The sequence below is a fragment of the Trachemys scripta genome, chromosome 2 (assembly GCF_013100865.1).
Source record: "Trachemys scripta elegans isolate TJP31775 chromosome 2, CAS_Tse_1.0, whole genome shotgun sequence".
Classification (NCBI taxonomy): Eukaryota; Metazoa; Chordata; order Testudines; family Emydidae; genus Trachemys; species Trachemys scripta.
In genome coordinates, this window is record NC_048299.1 from 206,775,811 (window position 1) to 206,802,647 (window position 26,837).

Below are 26,837 nucleotides of genomic sequence, written 5' to 3' on the forward strand. Positions count from 1 at the left end.
GGACATATCCATGAAGCTCTCCTGGAGGTACTGTGAAAGCCTCTGCAGAAGGTTTCTGGGGAGGGCTGGCTTATTTTGTCCTCCTCAGTAATACACTTTACCACGCCAAGCCAGTAGCAAGTATTCTGGAATCATTGCAGCACAAAGCATGGCAGTGAATGGTCCTGGGTTTTGGTTGCATTCAAGCAACATTTGGTCTATATCTTTCAGTGTTAGCCTCAGTAGAGTGATATCATTTATGGTCACCTGATTGAAATAGGGGAATTTTTGTAAGGTAACAGTAAAAGGACCCTGTTCATGATGGGCTGTTTGCGCTTGGCTAAAACGGATCATCCCAGAGAATAGCCGTGAAGCAGGGGGGAGGGGAAAAGGGATCATCCCAGAGAATAGCCACGCGGTGGGGTGGAGGTAGGTGTGTCCTGCACATCCACCTGAAAACCGCAGCCCCTCCTTTTAAATGTGAAACCCAACTCATTGCTTGCTCTGGGAAAGGAGGGCGCTGCAGTTTGAAAACATTCATACATGTTATGAAGGCGTAAGAAATCAACTCCACGTTCCAAAAGGCTTACCATGGCTGCCTGGAAACTGAATTCTGTCGCCCAGCCATGTGTGATGTGTCACCCTACCGGCAGGCGCTCAATATAAAAGGCAAAATGCGACCTTGTACCTAAAGCACATGTGCTGTCTGTTGTGAATTGCTTGATTCACCATGAAAGAGTCTCCCTTTTGTTCTTAGAAATGTATCATCTTAAATTTTACCCTCCCTTTTTATCTCCCCCCAGGCACAAATGTTTCTATGCTCCCCCTATCATCTCTGTCCCTGAGGTTATTGCAGATTAGAAGGCGAAAAAAAACGCATTTGCAATGACATGTTTTCCGAGCTCATGCAGTCCTCCCGCACTGATAGGGCACAGCTTAATGCATGGAGGCATTCAGTGGCAGAGGCCAGGAAAGAATTAAGTGAGTGCGTGGAGCGGAGGCAGGATGTGATGCTGAGGCTAATGGGGGAGCAAACATACATGCTGAAGCGTCTGTTGGGGGAGCAAACAGACATGATGAAGCGTCTGTTGGAGCTGCAGGAAAGCCAACCAGAGCACAGACCGCTGCTGCATCCACTGTATAACCACATGCCCTTCTCCCCAAGTTCCATATCCACCTCACCCAGACACCCAAGAACGTGGGGGGAGGCTCCGGGCACCCAACCACTCCACTCAAGAGGATGGCCCGAGCAGGGCCAGCTCCAGCTTTTTTGCCGCCCCAAGCAGCGAAGCGGAGGGGGAAAAAGAAAAAAAAGGATAAAGCGATCAGCGGCACTTCAGTGGCAGCTCTACCGCGCTGCTTCATTCTTCGGCGGCAATTTGGCGGCGGGTCCTTCGCTCCGAGAGGGACTGAGGGACCCGCCACCGAACTGCCGCCAAAGTCCCGGACATGCCGCCCCTTTCCATTGGCCGCCCCAAGCACCTGCTTCCTGCGCTGGTGCCTCGAGCCAGCCCTGGGCCCAAGCAACAGAAGGCTGTCATTTAAACAGTTTGACTTTTAGTGTGGCTACAATAAACAGTGTGGCCTTGTCCTTCCCTCCTCCCCCACCCCACCTGGGGTACCTTGTCCGTTATCTAATTTTTTTTAATTAATAAAGAAAGAATGCATGGTTTCAAAATAATAGTTACTTTATTTTGAAGGGGGGAGGGTGGTTAGCTTACAGGGATTTAAAAATCAACAAAGGGAGCGGGTTTGCATCAAAGAGAAACACAACAGTCACACCAAAGCCTGGCCAGTTTGAAACTGGTTTTTCAAAGCCTCTCTAATGCGCAGTGCACCTTGCTGTACTCTTCTAATTGCCCTGGTGTCTGGCTGCTCAAAATCAGACGGCAGGCTATTTGCCTCAACCTCCCACCCCACCATAAACGTCTCCCCCATACTCTCACAGATATTATGGAGCACACAGCAAGCAGCAATAACAATAGGAATATTGGTTGCGCTGAGGTCTGATCTAGTCAGCAAACAGCACCAGCGAGCTTTTAAACATCCAAAGGTACATTCTACCACCATTCTGCACTTGCTCAGCCTATAGTTGAACTGCTACTTACTACTGTCCAGGCTGCCTGTGTATGGCTTCATGAGCCATGGGAGCAAGGGGTAGGCTGGGTCCTCAAGGATAACTATTGGCATTTCAACATCCACAACAGTAATTTTCTGGCCTGGGAAATAAGTCCCTTCTTGCAGCTTCTTGAACAGCCCAGAATTCCTAAATATGCGAGTGTCATGCACCTTTCCCAGCCATCCCATGTTGATGTCCATGAAATGTCCCTTGTGATCCACCAGTGCTTTCAGCACCATTGAGAAGTACCCCTTGCGGTTTACGTACTGGTTGGCAAGGTGGTCCAGTGCCAAGATGGGGATATGCATTCCGTCTATCGCCCCACCAGAGTTAGGGAATCCCATTGCAGCAAAGCCATCCACTATGACCTGCACGTTTCCCAGAGTCACTACCCTTGATAACAGAATGTCAATGATTGCATTGGCTACTTGGATCACAGCAACCTCCACAGTAGACTTACACACTCCAAATTGATTCCCAACTGACCGGTAGCAGTCAGGCATTGCAAGCTTCCACAGGGCTATCGCCACTCACTTCTCAACTGTCAGGGCAGTTCTCATCTTGGTATTCCTGGGCTTCAGGGTGGGGGAAAGCAACTCAGAGTTCCAGGAAAGTGGACTTACGCATGCGAAAGTTTTGCAGCCACTGTGAATCATCCCATACCTGCAACACTATGTGGTCCCACCAGTTTGTGCTTGTTTGCCTGGCCCAGAATCGATGTTCCACTGTATCAATCAGCCCCAGTGCCACCATGATATCCCAACTGCCACAGCCCATGCTTTCAGGAACGTCTGTGTCCATGTCCTCGTCAAAATCCTCCTCATGCTGGTGTCTCTTAGCCTGGTTCTGTATATACTCCAGGATAATGTGCGAGGTGTTTACAATGCTCACAACAGCAGCAGTGATGGTGAGCTGAGCGGGCTCCATGCTTGCCGTGGTATGGCGTCTGCACGGGTAACCCAGGAAAAAAGGTGCGAAATGATTGTCTGCCATTGCTTTCACGGAGGGAGGGGCGACTGACAACATGTATCCAAAACCACCTGTGACATTGTTTTTGCCCCATCAGGCATCTGAAGCTTAACCCAGAATTCCAATGGGCAGCGGAGACTGCGGGAACTGTGGGATAGCTACCCACAATGCACTGTTCTGTAAGTCGATACTAGCCACGGTAATGAGGAAGCACTCCACGGACTTAACGCGCTTAGTGTGGACATACGCAATCGACTATATAAAATTGATTTCTAAAAATCGACTTCCATAAAATCGACCTAATTTCATAGTGTAGACATATCCTTAGTGATGCTCCTTCTAACTATGTTTCTGAGTAAGCAGGAAGTGATACTTTCCTACCTCATTTTGCAACTTTTCCAACTGAATTCAAACATTTGTACTGAAATATAAATACTGTGATGGAGATGTATCCTATATTGTGATGCTATGTATCCTAATCCTCTTTTCAAGGGAATTACCTATGAATTCACCTGACTGTACAGAAAATCTTAGGTCTGACTTAGAAAACATAGTAAAATATAAAGCTTCAAGAATCAGAGTCTAAAGCCCGAAGATAATCTAGTCTCATCTCCTGTATATCATAGCCCACCAACACTACTCACACACTAAACTCAACAAACATAATTAGACCAAAGTATTACAGCCCACAGGAGACTAAACTAGCATTTGCCACAGGCAGAGAATAGGAGGGACTGAGGTGCACCAATACAGAGACCTTGCAATGGCAGGTAATTGATTGAGACATACAGAGATAATCTGAGAAAATGACCTGCACTCCATGAGGCAAAGGTGTAAACAGGGATGAACAGCATCTAGAAACTGTCATTTTGCCAACGTTTCCTTTTATGAGTTTAATTTTTTCTTTCTTTCTTCCTTCCTTCCTTCATTTTGATTCTTTGATGTACTGAAGTAATAAGCCTTCTTCTCTTATGAAAGCTGGTTTTCAGCTGGTAAGTGATACAACTCAGTCATACAGTCAGTAGTTTCCTTGAGGCCTCTGCTTTCCCAAAGCAATGGTGGGCCATTTCTGGTATGCAGCTTTGAGACAGATAATGCTACTCAGTCTGAGCCATACACGGAGAATCCTAGTAATCAATATAAAACATTTGTATTTATGATTAATAAAAGTGGCCTGAAAATCAATGTGCACTGGAGACTGGAAATGGTACTAATTTCACTACCATTTCAAGACCAGCTTTAAAGGCATCTACCAATGTCATCTGCACACTGACACTAAAGTAATTTCATTTGACAGGAATCCGTTAAATGCTTTAGGTTTAAAAATTATAACATATTAAATAAGACTCTTTTTGCTGAAAAATCATTGAACTTATAATGAAACGTTCCATAAGAAAGGCATATCCCACACTCCCCCTTCCCCCCTACATCCAAGAGCTCTGATCAGTGCAGGAAAAGGAGAGGGTTGGGATGGGGCAGGCCGTAAGGAACCAAGTATAGCTCTCTGATTCTGAGGGCCTGCTCTGGTCCTCACAATGCTTAGAGCACCCTATACCAGTGTATCTGATCTTTTTCTGTTCTGCATTTGGATGATACTGAGATCGTGCAGAAAAGCCAGAGAGATACACACACAGACCTACCACAGACTGGAATCTCAGTCTCCCATATCCCAGGTGAGGGCCCTAACCACAAGCTATTAACTATAGTTTGCTATTGCTTGCTCTCATTTTGACCACGGATTCCTTTCATGACCTGAGAAATCTTCCTAACAAATCGCCATTTTCTGACAAAAAATGGTTTAGCTGAAATATTCCCATTCAGCTCTGTTCACTGCAGCTGGAAGTAATTGATATAAGTGGGTGGATCTTAAAGAGGCTAGATAAATTAACATCTGTAAATATGCAGACATAATAATAAATAATGGGTGATCAAATATCATTATTTCAGAGCATAATGTGATCTCCTGTAGGGATCAGTAAGGAATCCTTTCTACTATACAAACATACACAATTTACTAGATGCAAATATAGGGTTTGGGCTGTTTCTCCCTCTCTCCCTACATTTTTTCACAATAGTTGGCACTAACTGGCATTCTTTATGACAAGTTTCAGAGTAGCAGCCGTGTTAGTCTGTATCCGCAAAAAGAACAGGAGTACTTGTGGCACCTTAGAGTAACAAATTTATTAGAGCATAAGCTTTCGTGGACTACAGCCCACTTCTTCGGATGCATGAAGTGGGCTGTAGTCCACAAAAGCTTATGCTCTAATAAATTTGTTAGTCTCTAAGGTGCCACAAGTACTCCTGTTCTTTTTGGCATTCTTTATGACAGTCTCAGTAGAGCTCACGGACTAAGGAGGCAAGGAGCATGAATTAATTTTTCACCACTAGACATGGTCACTCCAGATCAGAATTGAGAAATATTAGTGAGGATTACTATAGGAAATTTAACATTTCTTCTGTCTTCCCGGCCTAAGTGAATTTTATCCCTATACAAAGGCCCAGCACAAAGCCAAATGAACACTAATGTCCCAGTTAAGCCTTCAAAACTGCACTTAAGTGGAACTTAAATTTTGGACTGACTTTATGCAATTTCTTCCTCTGTGAATAAACAAAAGGGTTTGGGATGGAATTTTCAAACATTCTCTTGCCACTGAAGTCAATGATAAAACTCTCATTGACTTTGAAAGGAACAGAGTTAAGTGAAAAATGAGTTATTCTAAAAAAACAAACAAACAAAACAAAAAAAAACAGCCTTAGTTTCTAAATGATCATGCCAGCACTTCTTGTGAAGAGGGAAAAGGATTTTAGACTCAGAAGGAAGAGGGATTAAGAATGGATACCAATGGAAGACACTATATTCCGAAAGAGAGGCTGATTTCTATCCTATAAATATTTCCGTTTGTCTACTACTACTATCATCATTACTTTAACTAGTATGGCACTTCCTAGCTGTGTATAGCAAATGAATGGCTTTACAAACCTTACTGAATTAACATGCAATGTATTTAAGTATTATTAGCCACACATTACAAATGAACAGTGAAATGTCTTACACAAAAATCACTCAGCAAGGCAATGGAAGAGTTGAGAAGAGAACCCAGACGTGCAGACTCCAGTTCTGTGCTTTTATCTAGCTACATTTTAACTTACTTTCATTTTTTCTTAACAAAAACACTTGAAATACTAATATTGAAGAATTTTACTGGCAATTGATTTTTCGCCTTCAGATCTTTTCATCAACAGGTCTTGGTCACTTTAGCTCCGTTAAATTTCGGGAATTTTTGTTCATTTTCTTCAAGAGGCTTCAGTTGTGATTTAAACTTTTTCATTTCATTGTATTTAAATGTTCTGTCCAGTTTCAAGACTTACTAATGATGAATAAGATTAACAGCATAATAAATGTTAAGAAAAGATCTTTAATTTTGACTGGCCATTTCCACTATCTAATCTTGCAAGATGTCTTCGGGAAACAGCAAGAAACAAAACACTCCCTAATTGGTAGCGAAGAGATCCTCCAAGTTGCCTGAATATTTTAAAGGTGGATTAACTATAACGATTGCCCACTGTAGTAGTTTTGGACCGCGGTTCGGCCCTCAGCGGGGCTGTGGGGTAGCCCACCGCCTCGCTACAGTCAGAAAAGAGCCCCGAGCCCTCAATCAGGGCGGGGCAGTAATCACACAGTCAGGTAAATACCCAGGCCCTTAAGCAGGGGCTAGGTCAGAGTTTGTAGCAGCCCAGGCCCTAGGTCAGGGCGGGGCAATAATCCAATAGTCAGGCAAATACCCAGCCTCTCTAGGCCAGGGGAAAAAGGGGGAGGGTGGGTGGCAGGGGGGACGCAGGCCCTCCCACTCCACTGCGTCCCAGCCCGGGGCCCTAGCAGCTACAGACGTTCACCACTGTCAGTGGGGATCCTGGCTGCAACACACTGACATCAGCTCTGGCAGTGCAGCAGCCAGACTGGGGTCGGCTGCCCCCGGGCTACTTCCACACTCCCCCTCATATGGTACCTGGGCCGTCTTAGTGTTGTCGGTGCTCTCCACCAGCATGGGCACCTCGGGGTAGTAGCGAAGGACAGGCTCGGCTCCTCCTCGGGCTAGCTGGCACGGGGCAGGCTTGGCCAGTCCTCCTCGAGGTACCTGGCGAGAGGTAGGCTTGACTGGCCTGGTGAGTCAGCAGGCTGCTCGCGGCCTGTGGCTGTTTCCCAAGCGGGAGCTCAGCCAGGGACATCTGCTCTCTCTGCCAGCCTGGGCTCCACTGAGCTCTGCAGGTGGGCTTTTATACTTCTGGGTCAGGGCTGTGACCTCGGAGGGGCGGGCGCTGGACCTGGTGGCTCTGCCCACGTTGGTAGTAGGGGAGGTTTGGCCCTCAGTGGGGCTGTGGGGTAGCCAACCACCTCGCTACGCCCACAAACAGAAGAAGGTAATAACTATATCTTGAGAGGTTGGTTAGGTGTTTACTTTGTAAATGTTGTTTTTGTGCCCTACAGGTAGGATTAAGAAAGATTGGAAGTTTAGCTTTTTACCGACTTCAAATCTTGATCCTGCTAAGAGTGAAAGTGAATTCTGGGTCTGAAGAAACACATATACAAAATAAAATTGCTTCAGATGTTCTTGTGTCGTGAAAAGGCATTTTACTATTTCCCCGGGTCTATTTGGATCATTCCCACTAGCCAGGATAGTGTTATATGTCATCTACTATTCTGTTCATATTGAGGCCAGGTTTTCTAAACCGGCTTTCAATTTTTGCTCCCACAGTTTTACATTCACAATGGTTTACATCCAGAAAAATGAGGGCTTTGTTTAACCTGAACTAAAAATGTTGGGGTAAGCTTGTGGGTCATCTCACTAGTCAGTGTGTCAGATAAAATTCCCAGCAGCAGCAGAATTTCGATCCCTTTCTTAAAGGATGGCAGGGTCAGTGCCAGCTTCTTCCTGGTGTGTGTGTGTGTGTGTGTGTGTGTGGAGGGGTCTGAGGTGGGCTAGAGAAAAAATTGGGGGGAGAGGGGGTTGTGCCCTCCCTCACCACAAAGCCCCACCCCCTAATCCTCTTCAGGTAAATGCTAGCCCCACCTCCTTGTCTCCCCCCATAAGACTCTGCCCCATGGCCAGGTCAGTGGCCAGAAGCTGGAGCTGGGCCCTGCGGGGTGGCTGGTGCCATGATACAGGTGGCTATGGTACTCCCCTGTCTCCTCCTGCTGCTGGAGCTTGGGGCCCCAGGACTGCAGTTGCTCCTCAGTTCCCCACTGCCAAGGAGTCTGGGACAGAGTGGGTCAGTCCAGGCTAGTGTGGGAAGCTCGGACCCTCCACCTGCCCTGGGTGTTGGTTGGCCACCCATCCCTAATTGGGCAGGACAGTCCCAAAATGTACATTTCAAGTCCTGGTCCCGAGCTGAATGACTCTACGACAGTGTTTGTCCCAGATTTCCTGCGGCATCACTCTGTGCCTGCCTAAGGCTCGGGGTGGTGACAGTCTCTTCCTGGTGAGTGGGTCTAAATTGGAGGCCAAGGCCAGAAGGTGGGGCTGGGCAATAATAAGAGCTATCTGGGGACCTCGGGCTGCTGTGTGGAACCCTGGACCCTCCACCTGCCACGGACGGAATGCTCAGGAGTGCAGGGACATGGGCCATCCCCAAAGAATGGGTTTATTTGTCAAATCCAAAATTAACACAAATCGAAATAGATAAACCAGATCCCCTCACCTAATCCCTGGCCTCAGACACATCATCCCTGCTGCAGCTAATTAGTCACAGGTGGGGGCTGAGCCCATCTCTCTTGAAGGGCTATCTCCACCCCAACCCCAGAAGAATTGCCCCTATGATCATAGGCGTGCGCAGCACATTCAGTTAGGGTGAGCACCCAGGGAGCCCCACCCTAGCCCCGCCTCCGCCCTACCCTAGCCCCGCCCCATCCACTCCCTCCTACTTCCCGCCCCCGACTGCCACCCTCAAAACTCCCAACCCCCCTGCTCCTTGTCCCCTGACTGCCCCCTCCTAAGACCCCCCCACTGTAACTGCCTTCCTAGGATCCTACCCGCTACCTGTCCTCTGACTGCCCCGACCCTTAACCACACCTCTGCCCCCAGACAGACCCCCAGGACTCCCATGCCTATCCAACCGCTCCCCGTCCCCTGACTGCCCCCGAGACCCTCTGGCCCATATCCAACCTGCCCGGCCCAGCCCCCTTACCACGCCGCAGCTCAGAACAGAGTCCCCACCAAATCCCACCCCCTGGACATCTCCTTGAGCAATGGCATGATGGCACTTACAGGGCGGGCACAGAGAGCACCAACCAAGCTGGAGCGCAGTGGTGGAAGAGCGCTATGTCTGATGTAAGTCAACAAAGGTCATGTGTAGCACTGGGGAGGTGGTGATTGGTTGGGTGGTGGTAAGAGGGTTCTGTGTGGGGCAGTCTGGGTGCAGGCAGCTCAGTGGGGGATATGGATGTACAGGGTGATTCCAGGTGCAGGGGTAATGGGAGTCTGCAAGGGACCAAGTGAAAGTGGTTGGAACTCAGCGGGGTGGGGGGTCTGGGTGCAGGGGAGGTGGGGTTCATTTGGGTGGGGGTCTGGGTGTAGGTGGTTGGGGCTCAGTGGGGAGGGTGTCTGGGGGGGCTCATCAGGGTGGTACAGATGCAGGGGAGGTGGGGCTTGTCAGACTGAGGGTTTGAGGGGCCTGCTTAACAGGGGAGCCCCAGCTGCTGCCAAGGGGATCTGTATGCTGGGCTCCCACTTCCCCTATCCCCTTCTCTTCCCCATCCCATGCCCCTTCCCCACCGTTACATCTCTTCCGCATCCCATCTCCTTCCTTTCCAAACTGCCTCTTTCCCCCTGCCCCTGCTTCCCCTCTCCTCTTCTTTTCCCCCTGCCCCCGCTTCCCCATCCTCTTCTCTTCCCCATTCCATACCCCTTCCCCACCATTCCATCTCCTCTGCATCCCACCCCCTTCCTTACCAAACTGCCTCTTTCTCCCTGTCCCCGCTTCCCCTATCCTCTTCCCCATTCCATGCCCCTTCCCCTCCGCTCCATCTCCTCCGCAACCCACCCCCTTCCTTCCAAACTGCCTCTTTCCCCCTGCCCCCGCTTCCCCTATCCTCTTCTCTTCCCCATCCCATGCGTCTTTCCCACAGCTCCATCTCCTTCCCATCCCACCACCTTCCTTCCCCCCTGCTCCCATTTCCCCCATCCCCTTCTCTTTCCCATCCCATGCCCCTTCCCCACCACTCCATCTCCTCCCCATCCCACCCCCTTCTTCCCCCCCCCGCCTCTTTTCCCCTGTCCCGCCCCACAACTCACTGTTCTACAAAATGAAGGATGGCTCCCAGCACACAGAAGGGAGCTCAACCAGCCCTAGGACGCAGAAGGTGGTGTCCAGCTGCAAAGTCCAGGAAGTTGTGCAGTACCTTCTTTTTTCAGTGGGGCTGCAGCAACTCTGTGTTCACAGAAATGGGGGCGGGGGGCAGTGGCGTGACCTTGCATCCCATGTGGCCCCACCACCCCTCATCTCTATTTGGGGGGTAATGCCCCTAAACTGTGCCACGAACATTCCCAATCACACACCCCTGTTTCTCCTTCACTTTCTGCAGAGAAGCAAAGAACGCTGCAGGAGGGGGACCTGGGCTGTTTTCATTCCCCCTGGGGCCCAGGAATACCCCACACAGACCCCCACTGCCCAGCACCATCCCCAGAGACCCAGTGCCCCTGCCTGCCTGCCCCACAGCCACACTCACTGGCCTGCTGGGCGGGGGCTATTTGCCTTGCCTGGGCTGAGCCAGCATCACAGCTGGGGTTGGGGGGGAAATCAGAGTGGGAGGGGGCCTGCCCCCTCATAACCCCCTTGCCTGGGGCCCAGACGAGCCCTCCCCCCATGCTGGCTGAGAATGAGCCGGCCCCTGCACTGGTCCCAGGCGGCTCAGCCCCAGGAGGCGGGGCAGGCTGAGCAAGAGGAGCTGGAGCAGATCCCTTCCCGTCCCTGCTGGGGAGGCGCAGTCAGGGAGCTCTAGCACCCCCCGCCACACACACAGAGCTCTCATTGGCTGCGGTTCCTGGCCAATGGGCTGGGAACCGGGTCAGCGCTGGGAGGGAGGCAGCGGGCAGTGTTGCCTCTGCTGAGACTCTCCCTGCATGAAGGGACGCTGGGGAGGGGGAGCTGCCCCTGAGGTGAGAGCACCCCACCCCCTGGCCCAACCCACCCCGCTCCCTGTCCCCCGACTGCCCCGGCCCCTTGTCCGACCCCCCTCAGGCTCCTAGCAGCGTCTGGCTCAGCGCGGAGCCATACACACAGCCCCGAGGGAGCACGCAGCCCCGCGCCCCACAGCTCTGACTGCCCTGCATTAGAATGTGCACGGGCATACCTGGCACACCCCGTGCACACGCCTGTGTCTATGATATAAACTGCAAGGGATTTAAGGGTAGTGTAAATCTTTTTAAAAGTCTGAGTTTTTTTCAGTCTTATAGATAATTGGCACCTATAAAGCTTTGTGCATAGTCTTCTCTGTGTGTTATGTTTGATAAGTAGCTTTCACCCTAGTGAAAATTTCACAGGTGTTCAGAACATTTAACTCATTTAGGATAATTTGAATTCAAAATGCTCAAAGTCTATCTGAAGTTAATGCTGAGCCCTTTATTTAGTCTCAGCCATACAAATTAGCTTTGGGATTAAACTGCCACAGAAGTTTTCAGCCTGCGTGGGAGTTGTTATTTTTAAAATGAAATTTGAAATTGATTGACTTAGTGGCTTTTAATTTATAAAGATTAAGCAGCTTATTTAAAACACTAAACAACAAAACCTTGACTCCAAAGGAACCTGTAAAATGTGTTGTAAAATAAATAAATAACTAAAAATAAATACATAAACAGTTCCAGTGATATCATATGGATTCAGAAAAAGCTTGGGATCTGATATAAGAGATTATATCTACTTTTTCCTTTAGACTGTAGCAAAGGAAAAAAAGCATGGGTGATCAAAGGAGAAATGCAATAAAACACCCCCCCCCCCAACCTTGGCTGAAATGAGGTCTGCATTGGCATTTTGCCAATACTCAGTGCCACCCCAGGCTTGCTTCACATGGAGCAGATTGTGGCAACATCCCTCTTTAACGTGAAAGTGCTACCCATGGAAACTAGAGGTCCCAGTGTGCCATCCTCTTTCTTTATCCAAGCGGCTGATCAGTTTAGTGTTGGCGGTTGTGCTGGGAGGACCAGCTGTCTGGTTGTGATTAGAGGAGACAATGCTGTATTTGCAGCACAACAGCACTATTTTAAGGATGCAGACAGCACTGCAGGTGATCAGATATGCTGAGGGTTTACTGAAATGGGGGCAAACACTAGTTTCAATTAAATTGGGTGAGATATCAGACTGTCTCTCCAAATCAGGACTATCTGGCAAATATTGCTAACCGATCACTTAGATAACCCAAAACCCAGCACCTAGATAGTTCTACAAAAAGAACAGGAGTACTTGTGGCACCTTAGAGACTAACAAATTTATTAGAGCATAAGCTTTCGTGGACTACAGCCCACTTCTTCGGATGCATACAGAGTGGAATAAATATTGAGGAGATATATATACACACATACAGAGAGCATAAACAGGTGGGAGTTGAGATAGTTCTACTTAATTTAGTTAAAAAAATAATGTCACTGAGACTTCTTGTCCTTTTGGCTTGCAGAAGCAGAGGGGACCTAGAGCAGGTAGATTTGGGATGAGGGAGTACCAAAGGGATAAGTACTTGTTCTGTGCCAGGTTCCCCCTTCTTCTGATTGCATCAAAGCCCGCCTACAATTACATCATGGGAACTGGGATATATGTGGGCAAGAGTGGGCAGAGATAGATAGAGACAGCGTGGAATGCTTCTTTTTGCAGCACAGTCCATTCTTCACCTTCTGAGATTTCCTGCATGAGCTAATCAGAAACCGTCTGCTGAGTGAAAAATAACTTGAGACAAAATTTTGGGGAGACCAATAGTTGTCATGGAGCCAGAAGAGACGGGTCCACTGTATAGTTTCCCAGAACCTCTTAAGGTGTCTGGTGATATGAATGGGCCTCGCTACATATTGGGATTTAGTAGTCCAAATACTGTTCCTTTTCTAAGGGGGGAGGGGCAAACTTTGCCCCCACTCTGCCTCCAATAGAAATAGCTCCCTTCTCCCTACCTGTCTGTGGTTTTCTCCATATATGCAGGAGATATGGCCCAGTGAAATTAGTTAAAAACTCATTCTACTTAAATCACCATTTCTATACATTAACAAATAACTATTCCATACCCTTCTTTAAAATTAGAAAATTACCATAGAAACTATTCCATACTTTTAAAGACACATTATTACACTGGGGAAAACTTAAAAATAGCGTACTTCTCAGTGATGCAGAAACTCAGTTATATTCCATAATTTACCTACCCGATTTTGCTCCTTAGAAAAAAACAAATAATGTCTTACTAGTTGTCTTCCTTGATAGAATGGCCAAACTGCATAGCAGAATAGAAATCACCAGGAACATCTGAATTTGAGTTGAAGGTCTGCCAGTGATTTACTATGAGCCTTTGTATTAACCCCTAACATGACTGCACGGTGGACTTAGGGTGAGTTATTTGGTCCCATCCTTCTCTCTGCATATCAGTGTTAGGGCTCCTCACATCACAGCTCAGGGGCATGTGGAAAAGCAGAGTCTGTGCACCTGATAATCTCCATGCAAGAAAGTGAGCTGGGAAGAGCAGAAAGTGGACAGAACCATGGCTCTCTCCACAGCCCTTGGGTCCCCCACCTGATCAGCCCAGTTAGCCAAGTCAGCTAGACATGGGGCGGGAGGAAAGCAGTTTGAACCCAAAAAGGAGGTGAAGCAAATTTATCCCACTTCTCCACCACAGGCAGAATTATGGCTTACAGAGAGACAGTTTCTTCCTGGAGCTCCTTCTGGGGCATTGTAGCTATGTACTGTACCATAGTGAAGGCTGAGCTTAAAGGCCCAATTTCATCCTTAGGATGAATTTCATCCTTGTGCATAGGGCCAGAACCAGGCCTCTGCTTTGCTTAAATTAGTAACATCTGCATTGCTTAATGGTAATATTTATACAGCACTTACATCTGCAAAATAAGGCTTAAATGGAACTTAAGTGTTGCATTGACTTTGTGTAGGAACAAATTTCACCCTTAAATCCTCTCTGTCTCATTTTCCTCACCTATAAACCAAGGATAATGTAACATTTACCTTGTGAGTTTGTGAGGATACGTTAGTTAATGTTTCTCTAATACTTTGGAAATGTAAAGTGCTACATGAGTGTTAAACAAGATAACAAGAATAATAAGATATTTTAAAACTACACTTCCTCATACCACATGAGGTTTAGGTAGAAGAGTCAGGATGTTCGGACTTCATCCTTTGAGATAAAGTTGTTGGAGAACAATGTAGCAATGCTTGATTTTGCATTCTTCTTGTCATTAGAATCACTGTTGTTACATCACATTGTGACACAAATATATTGTAGCACTGTTTTATAGTGAGTGTATCTTCAAAAGAGGCCTATTAATGTGCAAATTCAAACTTGTGAGTATACATTTCTGGGCACTCCAACAAAACCTTGCCATTCTGGGTGCAAGCAACATCTGCCTGAGCAAATCAGTTACCAGATATGCTGGCCAAGTCTTGGGATGTGCTGGGTCCTCTGTGCTCCCATTGAATTCAGTATTCTGTTGGAGCTGATGAAACTGATAGGGTGAGAAGGTACTCAGAACCCCTCAAGAGCCTTTCATCACCTTTCAGGATCATGATCTAACCTCCAGTTTGCATCCACAATCATTTGAGGGCTGAGAAACACATGTGCCCCAAATTGTGCACTCAGAAAGGTAAGCATGTGATTTTGATTGTGTAAAATTAGAAGTCAGAATACATCTAATTTGAAAACATGACCTTTAAAATTAGGATGAGTGTTTAATATATTAGAAATTCTTTGTCTTCTGGTATCTCTTCTGTACCGGTGGCACTGCAATTGTTTCCGTAGAAACAGCTTGATATGTCATAGACACAGGATGGTATCTTCTCTAAGCACAAGAAGAAAAAAGAAAAATAAGCTGGGTTTTGAGGGACAAAGCTCTTCAAACACTACCATCTTTAATAATAGCAGGGGGAATAAAGAACATTGCTAGTTAAGTAAATTGCTTTTTATATAAATGTGTTGTGTGTGGGTTTTTTTGTTTGTTTCTGGGTTTGTTTTTCAAAATTTGCTCTCTGTCCCTCTTTAAAGGAACTCTAAGGAATTTCTTCAGGCTCTTTAGTTTTCTGTTCATTTTATTAGAATTCTTTCTACTCAGTTTTTCTTCATGAGGAAATTTTAAAGTCACAGAGGGAAGGGAACAACTATTTTGGCCAGCCACCATTAAGATCATGTGATCAGGTTAATGCAGAACTATCATCAGGCACAGCTATTGAGAGGAATAATATACTTTCACCCTAAAGTCTGCAGACCCAGTCCCACAACTTTTATTCAGCTAAGATTCCTATCAACTGAACAGGGAGTTTTTCCTGAGCAATCAGTAGAGCTGGCTGAACTGTTTATGGCAAAAAAATTATTTGATGAATTTTTCCTCATTCTAGGCATGTTGATTATCCATGAACAAAGGTAGTTTGTTTATTTAATTAGTGCATTTTAAACTATTTGGAAAAATACTTTATGTGAACACATTTAGCCTGCTATTCTCAAACTGCTCACATTAACTATTTAATATTTATCATTATTTAATAATTATATTACATTGGCACTGAGAAGCCTCAGACAGGATTGGGGCCCTTGGAACTAGGCACTACACAAACCCATATGTATGTGCCTCAAACAGCTGACTGTCTTAGGCTCTGATCTGCAGTTGACAACCTCTGGGCTTGATCATGCAATTTACTTCAGTGGGGCTCTGTGCAGATGCAGCTGTCTATCTGCCCATGCACTGTCAATAGCAGGCCTGAGGGCTTAGATGCTATGTGTCATATGGAGGGTGAGGGGAGAGGGATAGAACTAATTATTCATACGTATAAACATTTGCTATTTTTTGCTTTGTTATTCTATTTATAATAAGTATCAAATTTCCCCATCTGTCCCTCATTTTAGTCATCATGAAACTAGTTGATTTCTTATAGGCATCACCGCAAAGGTGGGTCTTAAAAAGAGATTTAAAGAAGTGAAGGGTAGGGGAGGAGACATTAGTTCACAGACAGTGTTTGTAAGGGATAGTGTGGAAGAAGGTATAGAAATGAGAAGCTGACAAGCAAGCCCACATGGCTAGCATTATTGAAGGAGTTGAGGAGGTGGGGAGACAATTTGATAAGAGGCAAGAGTGATTAAGTAGAGAGGACCAGAGTTGTGAAGAACCTTCAAGGCTGAGTTTAATGATGGAAAGAAAATACTATGTTGTAAACTAAAGATATTGGTCTGATACTCTAAGGACATGGGTATAGAAGTTATCACTATATTCTTAACAGTGGCATCCATTAGGATGTGGAATAGTCTCCTAAGGAAGGTGATGGAAGCCCCAGTGTTTGAGTAATTTAAAATTAGTATAGGCCAAAAACTTAAGGAAATAATGTTGGGAATAATGCTGCACTGGAAAGGGGCTGGACAAGATGCTTATTTCTTCTTATTTCCATAATCTCTTTATAGGCGGTTAAAAATATAGGAGGAAGGTTTTATAATTTACTGTGTGAAGTATTACCTCAGGACTAGGGATGGGTGAGATGGTCTGGACTGTATTGTTTCTCTCTAATATCCTGGGACCGACATGGCTACAGCTACACTGCATGGACCAAATAATGATTTTTGCCCATCCCCTGAACCAAACCCGAACAAAATCTTCATTTTCAATTCAAATTAGTTTGGCTAATTTTACATGCAGAAAAAAAAATTCTAACATTTAAATGCTGCACAGACACTATAGGTTTTACATATTAGACATATACAAGATCATATATTGACTCATAAACTGTAGGAACCAATATGAAATTAGCCCCATTCATATGTTAATTTACAACCCACACATAGAAATATATAATGTAATTAAGAAATAACCTTACTATGTATACATAAGAAGCACCTAGGACCTTTCCCATATGTTCTCTCCCATTTTTGGCAACTTCACATATACTGGGCCCAGTTATGCCCTTAGCTATACAGTTACAATTCTTCTGGTGTCACCGGGACCTCTGTCCACATGACTGAGGTTGATGTTTGCCCCACAAGGTCTAGTCAAGTTGGAAGTGACAGAATATCATGACAGAGTCTGTATTAATGTTTTTTTCTGTCTCATCAGAAACAGTACAAGTAAAAAATATATAAACAAATGGTACATCATTGTTTTAGTATGATACAAAGGTGTGTTGTCTTTAAGGGTCCACTTTCCTATTTGTCATAAATGAATCAGCATTCTTCTCACACAAGTCCACTATGAAAATCCTAGGCTACTTATATGACATTCACTTATAAATTACATATATTCTTTTCCACATAAGAGGAAGCACCAGAAATCTCATGAAACAGCCTGTTATTATGAGACTTTACCTTAGATATGCAGACTTTGGATAAAATTTGGCTATTTTTCCAAACCAAGTCCTCATTTTGCTGTGAATTTGTTTCATTAGTCACATCAGTTAAAGTGGATTTAACTATCATTATTCAATAATAATTTCACACCTTGTCTGAATATTGATATTGAATTTATTTTCATCCAAAGGTAAGACGGGTATTGAGTGAAATCTATTTTAAGAACAGATCAGGGCAAATATTGTTGGTTATAGTTTTCTGATCAGAGGACTGGAGAACCTACCTTATGAGAGGACACTTAAGGAATTTGGCTTGTTTAGCTCAACAAAATGAAAGATGAGGGGAGATATTATTGCTCTCTATAAATATATTAGAGGGATAAACACCAGGGAGGGAGAGGAGTTATTTAAGTTAAGGGCTAATGTTGGCACAAGACAAGTGGATATACACTTGCCATCAATAAGTTTAGGCTTGAAATTAGATGAAGGGTTCTAACCAAAGAACGAAGTTCTAGAACAGACTTCCAAAGGGAATAGTGGGGCAAAAAGCCTAACTTGTTTTAAGACCGAACTTGATGAGTTTATGGAGGAGATGATATGATGAGATTGTCTACAATGGTACATGGTCCATCCATGATTGTTATTTGCAAATATCTCCAACAGCCATAGATGGGTCACTAGAAGGGGAAGGCTCTGAGTTACTATGGAGAATTCTTTCCCAGGTGTCTGGCTGCTGGGTCTTTCCCACATGCTCAGGGTCTAACTAACTGGTCACAATTTTTGGGGTTGTGAAGGAATCCCTCCCCACATCAGATTGGAGGGGGGGAGGGGCCGCCTTCCTCTGCAGCACGGTTGCATGAGTCACTTGCTGGTTTGAACTAGAGTAAATGGTGGATTCTCTGTAACTTGAAGTCTGTAATTAAAGATTTGAGGACTTCAGTAACTCAAGCAGAGGTTAGGGGTCTACTACAGGAGTGGGTGGGAGAGGTTCTGTGGTCTGCAATGTGCAGGAGGACAGACTAGATGATCATCATGATCCGTTCTCGCCTTAAAATCTATGTTTGGTAAACAGGAATTAGGTAGGCATGTATATTCAGGTCCCAAATTCTGATAATATTTTCCTTTCTGCATTTGTAAGTTCCATTGAAGACATGCATCTTTTTAAAACTATAAAGAAAAGACTGGCTTTTCTCAGCCATACTTCCAGCACTTCTGAAGTTCCACTTCAAAAACTTAATTAAAAATAACATTTACCGAAGAGTCATTTTCTTCATGGGAGCACAATAAAATAATTGACCAAACCAGTCTCACTTTATTGTGAAATGGACTGGTAATACCTTTCCTCTGAACCTGATCTGTCTCACCTTCTACCCTACTGTATGAGTGATAGGAAAAGACTGTGTTTGAGTGCATTTCTAACTCGCTTGAACAGAATAGGTTTGAAACCTAGTCTTATAATGGAGCTTTATAAAAGGCTCCATGCTCTGTGAACATGGCCCCTTTCCAAAGCTTGTTTGTCATTTATGTACACTAGACCACGAAGGAAAAAAGAAATCGGTCTTCAAAATAGATCCTTCCCAGAACACCTTTGAAATTCACTGAAGCATACTTGCAGGGGGAGGGAATTGAGGATATTACAGGCCAAAAGAGCCCACTCCAACTCTGTCTCACACAGCTATAATTAGGAGTGAAAGGAAATGGCATAGAGCACAGCCAAACAGTCAAGACAAGGGTTAGAATTCTATGGTTAACCTTAGAACTGAGCAAATAGCCAGTAAAAAAATCTGTTTAATTTCCCTTGTGTGTGTGAAATATTAGCAAAGAAATTGCAAAACAATTGAATTTATTTCTGTGTTAGGGCCACAATCTGTGTGTCTACAGAAAAATTGGACAGAAAATCCAGATTATGTGGGGAGAACGAATCTTCTGCTATTTCAGGTTTATTTTAAAGAGGTTTTATGCAACTAAAGCAACAAAGAAAACCCAATCCTAACACGCGCTGGCTATGCTCCCTTCACATGTTTTAAACACTTATGCCCCCATCCTGCAAACACTGATTTCAGTGGAACTAGTCATGGGTTTAAAGTTAAACACACGCAAATGGTGTATGCAGGATAAGGTCTTAAATGCTCTCCCCTTAAAAATCTAACAAACAAACAAAGAAAACAGTATAAAAGGGCACTTCTGTCCCTAGCACTTCCTCTCTTGGTTTATAGACATCAACCTCCCTTTCTTCTCCCCGCCGTCCCCCCTCCCCAAAAATAGCACAAAGTCTTTTTAAGGCTTTGAACATAACTATGCTCAACTACATTTATTTCTGATCTGTGAGTGCTTCTGTGAGCTGACTATGAAAACCCCTGCCAGGATTAAACTTAAAAGCCCCATACTATGTCCATCCAGGGGGCACTGCAGAACCTCAATGCTCCAGCACATTCTTTTGTTGTTTAACCAATTTGACCATCTGCCCTCTCTCAGGCCTGGCCTACACTTACACATTTTGTCAACACAGCTGTGCTGGTTAGGGTGTGTGTGTGAAAAAATCACCCCCCTAACAGACATAGCTATGACAAAAAGGCTTTAGTGTAGATACATTACAGGGAGACCTTATTCCATCTGGGAGGGGTGGGAGAGGGGTGTGTCTAAGCTACACTGGCAAAAGAACTCCTGTAGTTTTTGCCAGTATAGCTGTAAGCCTTTGTAGTGTAGCCAAGGTCTCAGACTGAATCTCCCCTCACTTGATGCTAGGCATAATTCATACCTAAGTTGACTACCTTTAGTGCACCTGGCCCATTTATCTAAAATGGAGCTTAATGCAGTAGCCCCATATCAATTTTCTTCCCTTTGTCCTGTCTGTATTGATTTCTGAGTACTTCTGGAAAAGCAAGAGTAGTGCCAATTACTACGAGAACTTGTGAAACTCTGATTCATACCCTGTGAGTCAGGGGAACATGTTTATGTTCATTTTCTTTGGGAGTGAAAATCAAGCGGAGACTGACATTTCCTTTTTTTTTTTTTTTTTTTTAAATCTGAGACATAGGTAATGTACTGAGTATACTTATCTTTCATGTGAATCATAAAAAAACATGTTTCAAACCACAGTGTTTTTCCTACTATTACAGGACCAGCTGTGTGAAAAATTCATAACCAAACCTCAAACCAAGTAAAATTGCCTGGTTTGTGGTTTTGTTACTACTTTGCAATCCTGCCTTTTTTCGACCGATTTATTAAATTGCATGAAAATACTCATGGTTTATCATGGTTTGGCAATGAAATCATGAGAAAGTCAATGTTTCAGATTAAATATAATCGTATAATGGATTTTTTTAATACTGGGTGTGAGTCCCAAACTCAAATCAAAGTTTAGGGGCTGTAATCCTTGAATTTTAAAGTTGAAGGAAATATTCAGAAAAGCCTGTGTGAAATGAATCTGCTGGGTTTTCCATTGGTCTAATATTTATTCCTTTTTTTCTGCTTAGGAGAAAGGAAATCAGTGAAGTGCCTAATATGTAATATTTTGGATCTGGATCCTAAATTATGGTAAAGATTCCCTCAGGGCATCTCAAAGCCACATTTCATATTACCCTGTGGCTAGGACAGGCTGGGCAGTAGTCTGCCCCTAAGAGCAATTTAGGTGTAGAGCAGTGCAAACAACTGATTTTTCAGTTCATTGGCAGTTCTGAAAAATTGAAAAAAAAAATTCAGATTGACCCAAAATGAAATGTTTTCACAATTTTTGTCAAACCAAAAAGTTGAAAAAAGTTCATTTCAGGCTGAACAAAATGTTTCTTTTCAATTTTGTGTGTTTTTTAATTTTAAAGTATAAAAAGTATAATAGAAGGAAATTTCAAAATGAAAAGTCATTTTGAAATGAAAAATAATTTTTTTTTTAAATGTTGAAATGAAATGTTTTGACTTTTGGCTTTTTTTTATAACAGCAATTTAGCAAAACTAGCATGAATTCAGCAAAACCAGCATGAATTCACAAAATGTTTTGGTGTCCCCAAATCTGCACTTTTTTTCCGAAAAAAAAAAAAAAAATTAGGCAGAAAAATTTTCCCTAGTTATATTTGGGAGCTAAGTCCTGCTTCAAAGATGCCTAAGTAACCTAGGTGTTTCTGAAAATGTTACATTTACAGACTAATGGGGAGAAAGAAAATGAGGGTGAGAAAGGATACATCATACTGTCCTGACCAGGACAAGGGCAGTCAGACATAGTGGTCGGAGCAGGAGTTGGGCCGGGGTGAAAGTAAAATTAAACTCTTACTGGTACGGGGGCCCGGCTCTGGGCTCCTAGAAGGGGCAGGGCCTCGGGCAGAAGGGATGAGGCTGGAGGGTCAGCATCCCCCAGCCAGCCCATCCGCGCTGCCTGGCCTGTGCTGCCGTTTTAAATCACGGTCCCAGGGCAACTACCCCTTTTGCCCCTCCCCCACATTGGCTGCCAATGGGGGAGGGGGGAAGGGGCAGCGACTTTGAGGAGGGTCCTTTAACGTTGGTGTCCCTCCCCCCCCCCACGGCCCTGACGGTAGGGACCCTACCAGCAGGGCTGTCAAACGGCGGTGGGATGGGGAGGGAGCAGTGCTTTAACTTCGGCTGCGTACGTGCCAGTACTGGCTTCTTACCATTACGCCATAGTGGCCCATACCGACCTTCTTTCACCCCTGAGTTGGGCCAAATCAGGTACCAGGAGGTCTGAGACAGGCCAGAGGGCAGACTGAGCTTCAGGCATCAGGAGACAGGCTGGTTCAGGTTACTGGGAGGTCAGAGTCTGAGACAGGCCAGAGGGCAAACCGAGAATCAGTCATTAGGAGGCAGGCAAGGTTAGGTTACCAGGAGATCAGGGTCAGTCCCAGGTTACGGACAACAATTGAAGAGCAAAGTCAAGGACAAACCAAGGTCGGAAACCGGAGTCTAGGGTCTATCGTGAGTAGGGTCTGGAGCAGAGATGGGCAGGCAGTCTCTATTGTAGCTCAGACAGCTCCCTGTCATGGCTTCCTACTTAAGTACTGGTACTAGTCAATCAGTGGCCTGTGAGGGGCCTCCACTCAGGTCTTGCTGAGCCCAATCTCACAGAGTCCTCCCATGGGAGCCCAGCCTAAGCCTGCAGAGGTGTCAGCAACCCAGATCTCCCGTGGTTCCAGCCCTGCAGATTCTTACACATTACTAGCAGAGGGATCAGGCTGATAGATGGCACATGTATTGTCTGGGCTATATTTTTTGTTTGTTTGTGTGGTGGCTTTATTTATTTAATTTATTATTTTTCATACATAAATTATCACTGGATGAGCTCCTTAATTTGTGATTTTAAACTGGCTGCTTTCTTGCAGGCATTCTGTCAGAAGTGGTGCTTGAGGAGGGATTTGAATTATGCGAAGAGATACAGAATGGACATCACTAATGTAAACTTTCCATATATCAACTCACCAATGTATTGGGGATATAATCTAAATGAGATTCCCCCCCTTTTATTCATCATCACTAAATTCCAAACCTGAAAATGGACTTTGAATGCAGGAACCTACTTCATGTTTTCCCCTCTTTCTCTTTGTTTCACAGATACCTGTTGGAACTGAATCAAGCTACAAAACAATTATGAGAACACATCCTATGGGGCAGGAGTTAAGGATAGTGATTTTCTGTTGCTTCTGTAGTCATTTGCCCCTGTACAAAGTGGGCGTAAACTACCACCATGTCAGGAAGGTAACACTTTACACCCACTCTGCACTCTTCTAAGTGACTGCACAAGATGCAAGGCAGTGGAGAATCAGGACCATAATCTCTTTATCTAAGTCAATTTATGATGTGCATTGGACAAATTGCCAAGCCACAACCCACTCCTGCTGTGCCTGCAGAGAGCTGAGCCATATTGTGAATGGAACATATGGCCCTTCTAACAGCACTTACGTTGTAATCAAGTCTCAGCATGACAGAAAGATATGTCTTAGATGCATTATATATAGACATTCTTTCAATCGTTCCCATTTGTTACTTGCTCTGTTATAGACTGGGAAGGATTTTCAGTTTAATAAGGATGATGCAAATCCCCTGAATTGTGATTTGAAAAATGCCACATATTTACATTCATAGCTAAGTTCTGCAGGCTTGAAAAACAAGTTTCAGTTCAGTGTTCTGTAAACGCTGCAGTGCATATTAAGGGCCATGTAACAAGTTGTCTTGCTCCCGAAGGGCTGGAGGCCAGAGGCCAGCCAACCCTGATTACTAAGGAGCCACACCTGAGAGAGATCAGGTGATTTCCCTGTAAAACATAACAGCAGTTGGGAGGAGGAAGAGGCTGGGCGATACACAGAGTTCAGAAACTGCTAGGAGTGAGCAGGCGCTAGCAGTGAGTTCTGGGAGTTGGGACTGAGACTCGAGCCAAGTAGGGCCTCAGATTGGCTATCCAAAGCATGAAAGGCCCCAGACAGGAAGGCCTGGGACTGGGAGTAGGAAGAGGAACTTTTATTTTGTGTGTATTTTGGTTGGACTTGGAATTCACTTTTATCTTAATAAACCCAGACCCCAAGAAGGGATGTTTTTGGCCACAAAAAGGAGTGTGGAGTTTCTTGAGCAATCCAGTAGGGAAAACTGAGGTGAGGGGTCATTATCAGGGCTGCCCTGAGGCCAACAGGGAGTGTCCAGAGATGGCCACTCATTGACCGGCCAGATTCTGTCAACCTTCCTGATGTTGATTCGTCCCCTTGAAATTTGCTTGAAGTTGGCAGAATATGACCTTAAGTCATTGTGACCGTGTTAAATAAAAAGATAACAAAGCGAGTGAGAGAGAGAGAAGATAAACAGGCCATGTGCAGAGGTATCAGGGCTAGACTGTGGTCAGTCCTTAAATGGTCATACAGTGGAGAGTAGCCAGCTCCCCTTGCATACCCAACATAAGGATTGGCCAGAATTATAGCCCTTGCTCATGAGCTGCTGCTGAGATGCTTCCCCTCTGGAAGCAATTCACCTGAAAGAGACGGGATGGGCAGAGCCATTAAAACCCAACCTACAAGATGGCCATTGTATGTGGCGTATGCTGCTTTCCATAAAGGAGAGTGACAGATTGTACTTCTGAACATGACAAGGGAGCTCAGGAAAACTCAGCCTCTCTGATCCAGGGCGCCTTCAGTTTTCCTGGTCTGGGGCAGATCTGCATGGCCCCTTATTGTGGCCTGTGGCTAAAGCCACAACATAGCTCATAATTGACAACTTCCTTGCCACCTACAATGCTTGCATGTGTGTGCACATTTATTGTTATGTTATTTGTACATGCCAGTGTAGAATTAATTATCCAAGTAAGCAGTGGCAGATTCTTTTTCCAGAGTGCCCTTCACTGGAGGAAAGTATGGGAAGCTGTAAGAAACAATGCTCATCGAGAAATAATAATGATGACGATGATAACATACTGTAGATAGGGCTGTCAATTTGCTCTAACAAGTTATTCAATATGAAACATTTTTCTCTGGCAATCAATCTTTACAAGTCAATCCAAATGGAAAGCAAAATATTTGGCAGGTTATTTATGATAAAAATAAATGCAGCATGGGGAAAAATTTGCAGGAAGTAAAGAAAAACAACAGCAACAACAGAGAGTTAAAGGACAATAAAAAAAAGGAGGGAGGGAAGAGACAGTGACACATTATCAGTGACCTGTGCACTATATTTCTCATACACAAACAAAACATTATGCTGCATACAATATAATTGAGCTTCCAAATAGAATTTCATTACATGTTAAAATGAGAATACATTAGGCATGGCTGTCCCTGTAACATTGTTATGATTCATCAAATGTAGTTATGCGGTGAAAGTTTCAAAAGTACATTATAGACAGAATAAAATAAGTTAAATGAAGATCATACCAAATGTTTGCATTTCTTTGTCATAAACAAGGGAAATGCCAATAAATTCATGAGTGTACTCTCCCTCTGGGATGAAGAATGTTCATTCCTAAAAATACCAGCAGATAATTTAATATTTAGTTATTACATATAGGTTAAAAGCTCTGTGCAAATATTAACTAATAAATCCTCATAAACACCCCACTAGGAAGGCAAATGTCATTATCCCTATTTTATAGATTCATGAGTGTTGAGGTTACAGCACAGAACTCTGCGTTAGTTCAGTGCCAGAACTGGGATTGGAGTTCTCGATTTCCTGACTCTCAGTGTTGTGCTCTTTCCTCCAGACCATGCTGCCTCCCCATTTGTTTAAACAGATTTACAGGTTTTTTTTCCATAGCCCTTATCTGAAGCCAATACCACTGGTGCATTTCATTGGTTTAGTTGCATGAGCTCTGAAACTGAATCTCATAATCCATTCACTGCTCTATTGCATACTACTGGACATGAATTAGGCAGCTTTCCCCTTATTAAGTGCCAGAGGAAGCTCTGTGAGTTTCATGGATTATAGATTTTAAGGCCAGAAGAGACATTATGGTCATCTAACCTTCTGCATAAAACAAGCCATAGCATGTCATCAAGTGATTTCTGCATCAAACCCATAACTTCTGTTTTAGCTAGAGCATATATTTTAGAAAGACATTGAATCTTGATTTAAAGACTTCAAGTAACAGCGAAATCTGCCACATCCCCAGGTAAATTATTCCAATGGTAATTATCCTCACTGTTAAACAATTTGTGCCACATTTCTTGTCTGAATTAGTCTAGTTTCTGCTTCCAGCACTGGATCTAGTTACAGCTTTGTCTGCTAGATTAAAAAGCCCTCTATCATCAGAAATCTCCTCATGTAGATACTTGTAGACTGTGATCAAATCACCTCTTAACAGTCTCTTAGATAAACTAATAGACTGAACTTCTTTAATTGGTCACTGTAAGGCAGAGTTTCCAGAGCTTGGATCATTCTTGTAGTTCTTTTCTGTACCCCCTTCCAGTTTTTCTAATATCTTTTTTGAATTGTGGACACTAGAACTAGGCACGTATCCCAGTAACAGTCATGGAATGTCATCCTAACCATTGCATTCATGAATTGTGTTTGTACTTTAGTGGACTGGGCATCAACCTTCCATTTACCGATGTGCTGTATGGACCTTGAGAAACATGTTGAGATCAAGGGACTTAGTGAGTAGAGGCCCATTGTGTCACTGCCAGGAACATGGTCTTTCCCATCTACTGGCAGTATCCTGTCTCTCTGTATGTTGGTAAAAGAGAGAATATAGTCCTACATTTGTAAAATTGTGTCTTGTTTGCTGTGAAAAATGACATTTTCCCCACAGCAGTAATGGATCCATGCACTTTACACTGAA